This window comes from Pleurodeles waltl, chromosome 9 (genome assembly GCF_031143425.1).
Source record: "Pleurodeles waltl isolate 20211129_DDA chromosome 9, aPleWal1.hap1.20221129, whole genome shotgun sequence".
NCBI lineage: Eukaryota > Metazoa > Chordata > Amphibia > Caudata > Salamandridae > Pleurodeles > Pleurodeles waltl.
In genome coordinates this window covers 128,383,274-128,394,445 of record NC_090448.1, presented here as the reverse complement: position 1 = coordinate 128,394,445, position 11,172 = coordinate 128,383,274, and positions in this window count along the sequence as shown.

Sequence of the window (11,172 nt, the reverse complement as noted above, 5' to 3'; positions counted from 1 at the left end):
ATGGTATCAAACATTTGCTATTAGAAATGACCGTTTAAACCAATTGAAATACAAAGGTGCCCCTTCTAAAGATATTCCTCATGCAGTAGCTATATTTAATAAGAAAGACTGGGTTAACAGTGTACCCTGGTTAAGAGTGGCCCTAGTATATTAAAATTGTATTTAAGCTATTCACGTGACAAGATCAATAGGGTCCTTTAGGAAAACAATAATTGTCTTGCTCAGCCAATGTACCGGACATTTTTATTTTTTAACATAGTGGTGTAGTTTTTGTAAGAACTGATAAAAAATATGTTTTTTAAGCGTATACATTTTATAAGACGGCCCTTTTCACCTGGGAGAAAAGTTAGTTTAGACCTTACTAATTGTGGTTTCACCCCACTTCTGCAATCATTTGCTCCAGTGTAATGGGAGCACTTCCAAAAATATTTTGATGAGAACTGCTGTCTCTTATTTCTCTAGACCAAAGGTATACAGGAAATCGGGCAACTGGTCAAATGTATTCAAATCTATGTACTTCGAAAATGCAGGAATGTTTTCATTCGTTTATATTGATTCCTTTGAACCTCATTCTGAGACAGCATTCGTTTTGCACTCTGAGTTGATCTTTCCCAGACCCTTGCTATCAAACTGCCCTAATGTAGTTTAATTACTTTCTTTTCTCAACAGTGTCTTAGGGAGAGGTAAAGCTATTTGCTTTAGATTTTCTTTTACTATGTACCTTACCAGCTTCAGCTGAAGTCTCTTCTCTTTTGCATTAGTACTTTCCAAACGGTAATCATGCCTGTAACGTAGGATTTATATGAATTCAATATGAATAACTTGAGAGTTGTGGCTAGGGTTGTGTTCCCAAGATTCAGGAATGACAAAAACGAATCTGGTGCCTTTGCTAGACTAGATATACAATCAATCCCATTACCTCTCAAACTACTTGAAACGTCTGCTCAACAGTAAATTTGTTTGGGATAATGATTACACTTTTAGCACCTTGGCCAACGCTTTGAGCATCCTTTCTGATCAAGCCATTAACTTGTGCATAAAGGTGGACCAGTGAACTATAAAACTATTTCCACATTTAAAATCCTAGCGTGCAGCACTAAACATGAAGAACATTGTGTCTTTATCCCTAACCTACTTGCTTACTTTGCACCTGCAAAACTGTGTCTCCACTCTTCCTAAAGAAGCCAAAGTCTTATTAATGAACTATGACTCTAATTTGAAGACTTCTGAATCCCTTTGGTAGATGACAAGATTCATAACATCCCAATTCTGTTGGGACTTCCCCACAATGGTCCATTTCTTAGAAGCACTCAAAATACAAATCCCTTTAAGATTCAGCTAGAATCAACTCCCTTTGAATACACTTTCATCTCTAAGTTACATTGCCTTCCAAATAAGTAGCCCTGTGCATGACTGCAGGTTGGCAGTGAACCACAGGATTGAGATAACCAATTAGATTGTGGATTTGAACCTGTATGTGATACTGATTAAATCAAACCTCCCAAACCACCCTTGACTTACTGCTACTCCTATATTTTGCTATTACACATGTGGAGAGGGAAGAAAGAATGGCTGAAGTCCACAAAACATTTAATAGACAAGTTGCCTTTGAGGTTTTTCCCTGCCTTTGAAAGCTTCATTGTGGATGTCCAATCTATTCGAAATCTACCAGATTTACATCATCTAACATCCTCCATGGGATAATTGGTTGTTTATAGAAAGATGTATGGACTTCATTGCTTCACAGCTCTCACTGTCTATCAATAATTATGTTGTTTATGTCATATGTGGCTATAGATGTGCATGCGCTGCATACAACTGCCATTTATTGTTGGGCTTGTATGTTTGCTAGTTTTTTCAAGTCATGAGGTGTATAGTGGCTCCACCTTCAGCTGGTAACGCACATAGGCATCGCCTTTATGTTAGATTGTTTATGTCCACCATCATGTTTGAACGTGCACTGCAGGGGCTCCAATGTCAAAAGGTTTTCACACTTCCATTGGGTCCCATCTGGTCTAATCTTTGACTCTGACATTTGAAAAAACTACTTTTGCTGCCTTTCCTCCACCTGTTACCTTCTGGAGAACAATCCGCATCGACACCCCCGCATCATTGGCCTATGGGCTTGTGTCTCTTGTCCTCAACAACCTTCTGGGTAGAGCATGTATGCAGGGTGATGAAGCGGACGCCTTTTCAAAACTATCCTCGATGTCATGTGAAGTTCCCTTGAATCCACCACCACCGGGTGTGTAACTTTTCCTGTCTCCCGACCACAATGGACCTGCGTCCATGGGAGTTACCATGTCAAGCCCAATGGTGCATCAGAAACTGAATCTTAGATGCCGGCGCCTTAGCCTGCCTCTGCTTCATGCCGCCATCTGCATAGAAGACACCATCAGCGCCCAAAGCTCTTTTAGATCTGAAAACACTGTTGGTGCCTAAGCCATCAGCATAGAAGACAACATCTTATCCGACGCCCCCATCAGCGCTCAAGCCTTGCTCAGTACAAGGTTCAGATGACTCACTCAGAGCAACCTATCATTCAAAGCCTTTAAGAGGAATTGGATGCGTAACACAAATTTCGCTTCATCCATCCCAAGACCAGCAAGATTTCCACAAAAACCTCCTCCACAACTGGTATAGAAGCAAGCGAAACACCACCTTTGAGGAGGAACCTGCAGTGTACTCAAATAGAAGAAGCACAAGGACAGGGGCACTAGTTCTATCTCATTTGGTCCTCCAACACCTCCACCACACTCTTCACTACTTCCATCCTCACCAGAGGGTTCCTGTCTCTCCTCATATGGACATAACAGCCCCCATCATCCATATGACCCTGAGCACATGCCATTTGACCCAGTGCCCACTGATGACCTGTGGGACAACTTTGATGTTGATCCTCCGCAGGGATCCAGATTTGTATCACTCTCCAGTTAAGTTGTCACCCTCGGGTGATACGACCACCTACCATGAGGTGATTCAAAGGGATGCCACTTTCCACTAGGTGGATATGCATGTCTTCCATGAGTATTACTATTTCCCTATGAGGACCTTATCTAAACTGGAATGGACAGTTCAGTTTCTGCCAGTGCTCAAGAGTATGCTGAAGCCGACCACCTAGGGTGAATAAAAAACTATCCTTTCCTCATTAACCCTCCTTACGTCAGGGGTCAGATCGTCCCACATTCCCTAGTGGCCTACCCAGTATGTAAGTGTGCTAACTCTGAGGGTGTAGGCACTTCTTTCCCACCTGATAAAGGGTAAGAACCTCAATGCTGCATGGAAGAGGGTGGCTGTAGGAGCCACCTCCTACCTCTGAATTGCTTACTCCTCTCCAAGTAAGACACAGGACCAGTGGCCACCAGCTCTTACAGTGGGGGAGTGGGAGGGGTATGCAATAAAATGTAATTTTTAAATAAGACACCTACCTATTGAAGATCTCACCTTGTGTTGCGTTGTCTCTCCCAGCTCCGACGTGAGACATCATGGGAACCAGAAAACTGCACAAGCCAATCCTGATGCTAATTTTATGCTGGTAACCAGCATTAAACCGGCGCCAGGATTGGTGGGAGTGAGCTCTCTCAGTGCTTACAAGAACGCTGGAGGCTTGTGCCTTCTCTAACCTAGCTGTTTTAAGACAGCTGGGTTAGAGATGTTTAAATTGCGCATGTCCAGCTGACTGTCGCAAGACGGCCGGCCAAGGGACATGCGCACTTTGAACAAGTGCACAGCTCCCTGCTGCCACTCTGCAGCAGTTGCCATGCCCTGTCCTGACACTCAGTTCAGGACAGGGGCGCTGAAAAATCAAATGGTAATAAACAAAGTTTAGTACCAGTTTATTTTTCTGTCATGGGGGGCATGTTTTTTGGTGGGGCGACGCTCCTCTGCCCACTTGGAGGGGCCACCCCTGCACAGCACTCTGGAATAATATGGACAATCATATCAAATATCTGCCTGATGATTTTAGGCAGAGTGGGGGGGGGACCTAGTGGCAGAGGATAAAACAATCTCTAATGCCACCATTCGGTGTGCCCTTGACACTGTGGATACCGCCACATAAGGTGTCAATAATAGTGTCTCTAACTAGGCACCTTGTTAGGTCCAGCAACATCCAAAGTCCAGCAACATCTGCTCAACCTGCCCTTTGATGGGGAATATCTTTAGGGCCCTAGTTTCACCAGATGCTGTAGAAAATGTAAAAATATAAAAAAAGGCATTGACAAAGTCATGGGTGTCCTGCAGACTTCCTCTCCTAGAGGCATCTGTACAGGGCTGGTTCAAAGACCACCTCTCCCAACTCTGCCTCTTACTATCAGAGACAGCAGATCTACTAGAAGTACACTCAACAGGGCTACAGCAGGGATGCCAACAGGGGTAGTAACAATGGTTAGGAAACAGAGGGGCCTCAGCCCCCGAACCTCTGATTACCTCCCAGTCCCCACTACCATACAACACCTGTACAAGAGAGACTGCAGTATTTCCTCGCTCACTTGCAGGAAATTATGTTCAAGTGGATTTTAGCCATCATTATACGCAATTACTAGATCGAAATTCTCAGACCTTCTCCCAGCCTCTCACCCTACAAACACAGCGTCAGTAGAAAGCATCAAACCTCCTAGAGGAAGAATTCCAATCTCCTTCAAAAAGAGGCCTTAGAACCAGCCAACCCCCACAACACTAGGCAAAGTGATTAACTCTTCCTACTACCTCATTCCTAAGAAAGAGTGGTCCCTGAGGCCAATCCTGGACCTCCGGCCCCTAAACAAATGCATCCTGTCCTAGCACTTCCACATGGCAGGATGTCATTCCTCTGCTGGAGCAAAACAACTTCATAATAGAATTGGACCTCACAATGGTCTTCACCAAATGCCTGGCAGTGGTTACTGCACATTTATAGAAGGCGGTGGCATCTGCATCATCCCTTACCTAGGCAGTTGGCTGATTGAGAATGCAAGCAAGCCCTAATGTTTACCACACAGGCTACCATTTCCCTCCTCTACAGCCTGGGGTTCACCATCAATGCCATTAAGTCCCATATGTTACTCTTGCAGATACAGCCCTGACTCAGTACTCAACACTAAACTCAGACACAGACAAGGCTTATCCCAGCCAACAAGGGATCACTGCTTTTCAGCAGTTAGTGGCTCTTTTTCAGCCAAATTTGTACCTCACAATGAGAATGGTTATGTGCCTCCTTAGTGTGATGGCCTGAGGCATAGGCATAATGCTCCAAGCCGGCTGCGCATACAACTCTTACAACAGTGCTTCTCTGTACAATGGTCACAAGAGGAGGGTCTATTGAAGGATCAAGTGTGGGTAAAGGCCATCATACATTGCTTTCTGCAGTGGTAGAACAGCAACAAATTGTTGCGGGGCAGGTCTTTTCTAGATCTGATCCCACAAGTCACTATTACAGTGAATGGTGGCTGAGGAGCACATTTCAATCTTCCTACAGTACAGGGGGTGCGGGCATCACATCAGCTACCTTGAGCTGCTAGCAAGCCATCTTGCCCACAAAGCATTGCTTCCTCTTATTCCGGGGGAAAGTGGTTCTAATCAGGATAACAAGTCCCGCCAGGTGCGAATAGATCTCTTCACTATCCCTGAAAATGCAAAATGACCAAGCTTTGCATTCAGGTAAATCACTCCCACAGTGCCCAGGCAATACAGTGTGGATGGACTCGGCAGGGATATTTGCTTATGCTTTTCTGCCTCTCCCACTCCTTCCATTTGTGATGCAGCGGATGTCTCTGACTCATCCTTGTAGCTCCCACCTTGGCATGACAGCCGTGGTATTCAGCCCTGCTAGAAATGTCAATCAGTCCCCACAAGAAACTCCCCAAAAGGCTAGACCTGCTGCCCAAAAACCAAGGTCAGATCTGCCATCTAGACTCCAAGCAACTCAATCAAGCGATGTGGCACCTGAGGTCCTAGAGTTTAGTTACCCTATGTCTCCCACAAGAATGCATAGACATCTTACTCGTCACATAGACCTACTACACAAACATGTTATGCTGCCAAGTGGAAGAGAACTCCTCTAAAACCTGCTGTGCAGGATATCTTATGCTACTTACTCCATCTCTAGAAGTCCAACTTAGTCTATGCTTCCAAGAGTCTTCACTTACCTGCCATACCATCATACATGCAAAATAAGGAACATTACTCCCTCTTCTGCATATAAGTGGTTAAGGCCTTCTTGGAGGAACCAGAAAGGGTCAGGCCAACTCTTTGTGGCCTTCACGAAGCCTTGCTATGGTCAACCTATATCCAAAGCTGGTATTGAAATGCATTCAGACCTGCTATTGCAAAGCCAAGAGAGCCCCTCCCACAACATCCAGGGCACACTGTACATGGAGAAAAGGATCAAGTATGGCCTTCAGAGGGGACATTCCCCCAAAACGACCTATGTAAAGCAACCACCTGGTCAACCATAGGCACGTACGCTACTTCATAGATGTCTTCGATAGACAACAGGGTATGGTTGGTCAGAGGATTCTAAAGGACCTTATTTCAGACACCTGCATCATCCACACACTACCCTCCGCTTGTAGGATAATGATTTACAGTTTGTTTAGAGCATGTGTATCTACAGCTACACATGCCACAAACAGAATATGTTACTTAACTTGCAAGCATCTGTTCGTAGCCTGTAGTGCTATAGATTCACATGTTCTACGCTCTCCGAGAAAGCTTGTGGCTCTTATAACAGATCTCTTCTTTTTACTATTTAAACCCCTTCATGAACCGCACTTTCTCTCCTCGCCCCTCCATGGTACTCTCACCTGCTGTGCGAAAAACAATCTGGAATCTGTGCATGCTTGCTGAGGGAGGTGTCAAAAAATACCCCATGATGCGAATTACTTCTTTCAAGAAAACCAAATTGCACATGTCGGAGCCCAACACTAAGAGAGCATGTGAATCTACAGTACTACACACTAGGAACAGATGATTAAGAGGTAACATGGCAACACAAATCTTCACTGTGAAGATTAGGGACACCTTGTAATAAGGACACCTCATAAAAGATGATTTAATTCAACACCCCTTGAATCTGATATCAAAGGTTCCACCCTGAATCTGACTGTCAAAGCCCATCTCCCATTTGAATGTGCATTGCATAAGACGTGTGATCACCACCAAATTAAATTCCTTCCTGTATAGAGACACTGGCATCAGTTATAATGAACTTGCTTACTCTTTGCAGACTGCAGACTGTCTTCTGTGTATACATATCTATATATAATTTTATATGCACACACAAAACTCAGTGTGTAATTATTGTGTTAGGACCACATGTTGGTAATTTTTTTAGTAATAACTGGTGCTGTTTCACAAATGGACACAAAACCGCAAACGGTACAAAAAAGTGCTATGGTTTGTCTAACTTGTACAAGGAAGGTTTTGGGTTTTCCCCATTAATTTTTCTGTTGGATCTTTAGGCACAGCTACAGCTGAAGAGACCCATGGATCTAGACCCCAAAGAAAAATAAATACACCCACTCACAGACCCACAAAACCACTACCACACCCACTCACAAACTCACACATTCACTGACATGCCCATTCATACACCCTGTGATAGGGTTTTGCCACGGAAGAAACTGTGCTTTAGGTTTCAAATATATAGTCAGTCCAGTCAGGGAGGTGATACACAGCTGATAATCTATTTATTCTGTTATTGTCACAGAGTTTTCAAACATAAATGTCTGGGATCTGTTCTGTTTATAGTCCTTTTCTTGTTTTCGCGCTTTGACAATTTGTGTATCTTTTCTTCTCCAGGGTCTTCTGGTGCTCTCAGCAACCACCGATACGTGTGCTCTGGGAGTAAAAAGAAAAAAAGGAGGTGGTCAGGTAAGTGTCCCTTCTTTATGTAATTCTCCTTATTCATGCAAAAAGGGAGGGCTTTTTTGATGAGGGGTTCTTTATGTGCCAGCAGAACTACTATATTGTCACCCTGTTTGTATCCTATTTTTTAAGCAATGCTGTCTTCACCCCAGAGGAGACCTCAAGTGAATAAGGGGAGTCCCCGTGGGTTAGTATGCATTAGGATGTTAGAGTGAACCTACTTACCCAATGAGGTGGGCCTTTGAATCTCCACGCCTTCCCTCCTTCAATCCCCACCTTCCTTAATACTGGAGTTATTTGACTGCACAAGCGGTCCTGTACCTAGACAAGCCACGTCCCTCCTGGGACATGGCGGGCCCCTTCACATCGCCCACGTTTCTCTGCCCCAGTCTGCTCCTCTTCTTCCGCCTGCTGTTTTGTGGACTTGTTTCCTTCGTCGCACCTGCTTCTAGAGTCTTTCCCTCATTGCCTCCATCACAATGGTTTCTTCTTTCACCATCTCGTCTTCGTTCCGTGAGTCGGCGTCCTCTCCCAACTCTTCCTCCTCATCCGTCCTCTCTTTTCCTCCTTCAACGTCAGCATGCTCCTTGATGCGTACCGATATGAGGGGGACTGAAGGGATGGCTTGGGGCTCTTCCACCCATTTCTGTCCTGCACCTGAGGTGGCTCCCTGTCATACACCCATTCACACGCTCACCCACTCACAAACCCAGAAAACCACTACACCACCCAGACACAGACCCATACAGCCAGTCACACGCCCATTCACATACTCCCACTCCCACTTACACACACAATCACTCACACACCCACTTAGAGACCCAGAAACCAACAGACACACCCATTTACAGGGAGTGCAGAATTATTAGGCAAATGAGTATTTTGACCACATCATCCTCTTTATGCATGTTGTCTTACTCCAAGCTGTATAGGCTCGAAATCCTACTACCAATTAAGCATATTAGGTGATGTGTATCTCTGTAATGAGAAGGGGTGTGGTCTAATGACATCAACACCCTATATCAGGTGTGCATAATTATTAGGCAACTTCCTTTCCTTTGGCAAAATGGGTCAAAAGAAGAACTTGACAGGCTCAGAAAAGTCAAAAATAGTGAGATATCTTGCAGAGGGATGCAGCACTCTTAAAATTGCAAAGCTTCTGAAGCGTGATCATCGAACAATCAAGCGTTTCATTCAAAATAGTCAACAGGGTCGCAAGAAGCGTGTGGAAAAACCAAGGCGCAAAATAACTGCCCATGAACTGAGAAAAGTCAAGCGTGCAGCTGCCACGATGCCACTTGCCACCAGTTTGGCCATATTTCAGAGCTGCAACATCACTGGAGTGCCCAAAAGCGCAAGGTGTGCAATACTCAGAGACATGGCCAAGGTAAGAAAGGCTGAAAGACGACCACCACTGAACAAGACACACAAGCTGAAACGTCAAGACTGGGCCAAGAAATATCTCAAGACTGATTTTTCTAAGGTTTTATGGACTGATGAAATGAGAGTGAGTCTTGATGGGCCAGATGGATGGGCCCGTGGCTGGATTGGTAAAGGGCAGAGAGCTCCAGTCTGACTCAGACGCCAGCAAGGTGGAGGTGGAGTACTGGTTTGGGCTGGTATCATCAAAGATGAGCTTGTGGGGCCTTTTCGGGTTGGGGATGGAGTCAAGCTCAACTCCCAGTCCTACTGCCAGTTCCTGGAAGACACCTTCTTCAAGCAGTGGTATAGGAAGAAGTCTGCATCCTTCAAGAAAAACATGATTTTCATGCAGGACAATGCTCCATCACACGCGTCCAAGTACTCCACAGCGTGGCTGGCAAGAAAGGGTATAAAAGAAGGAAATCTAATGACATGGCCTCCTTGTTCACCTGATCTGAACCCCATTGAGACCCTGTGGTCCATCATCAAATGTGAGATTTACAAGGAGGGAAACAAGTACACCTCTCTGAACAGTGTCTGGGAGGCTGTGGTTGCTGCTGCACGCAATGTTGATGGTGAACAGATCAAAACACTGACAGAATCCATGGATGGCAGGCTTTTGAGTGTCCTTGCAAAGACAGGTGGCTATATTGGTCACTGATTTGTTTTTGTTTTGTTTTTGAATGTCAGAAATGTATATTTGTGAATGTTGAGATGTTATATTGGTTTCACTGGTAATAATAAATAATTGAAATGGGTATATATATTTTTTTGTTAAGTTGCCTAATAATTATGCACAGTAATAGTCACCTGCACACACAGATATCCCCCTAACATAGCTAAAACTAAAAACAAACTAAAAACTACTTCCAAATATATTCAGCTTTGATATTAATGAGTTTTTTGAGTTCATTGAGAACATGGTTGTTGTTCAATAATACAATTAATCCTCAAAAATACAACTTGCCTAATAATTCTGCACTCCCTGTATACACCCCTGCAGCCACTCACATTGAGGCAGACATCCATACAGCCACTCACACACCTATGCAGCCACTTACACACCATTCACAGATCCAGAAGACCCATTGCACACCCATACAGACACTAGACAGCTACTCACACACCCACATAGTCATTTACTGAGCTATTCCCACACCCACACACAGGAAGTGATACAGTGAAGTAGAGTGGAGTAAAGTGGGGTTCAGGGGCATACAAAGGTGCATACAGTGCTGTATTGTAGAGTGGAGTAGTGTTGTATAGTGGCATACAGTATAGTACAGTGTTGTACACTGGAGTGAAGGGGTATAGACAGGAATAAAGTGTCAAAGAGTGGCATACAGTTTAACAGAATGTTGTAGAGTAGAAATGCATAGAGTATGATAGTGTGTGAAACAGTGCAGCTACACAGATTGGATTGTTGTAGAGTATTGTAGAGTGAGGTAATGTCTGGTACAGTGAAGTAGAGTTGAGTGGGATGGTATAAAGCAGTGTGGAGCAAAGTACAATAGAGTGTATTGGTGTGCAATAGAGTAGAGGGACATGGAGTGGAGTGTACTGGCATAGCATAGGTAGTAAATTGTTATAATTTGGAGTGGGGTCTAATACAGTAGAGTGGAATGGTGCATCATATAGAAAAGTGTTGTATAGTGGAAAAGAATGTTTCACATTGGAGTTTACGGGCAAAAAGTGAAGTATAGCGTTGGACAGTGCAGTGTACGGGGATAAAGTGTAGTAGACTGTTATAGAGTACCACGAAGTGTGCTCTAAACTTTAATAGAGTGGAGTTATATAGAGTAGAGTTATATAGAGTGGAGGAGAGTGTCATACAATGAGCCTGTGTAGAGTGGAGTGGCGTACACTGTAGTGGTGTAGAGTGGATTACTGTTAAATGGATTGGCA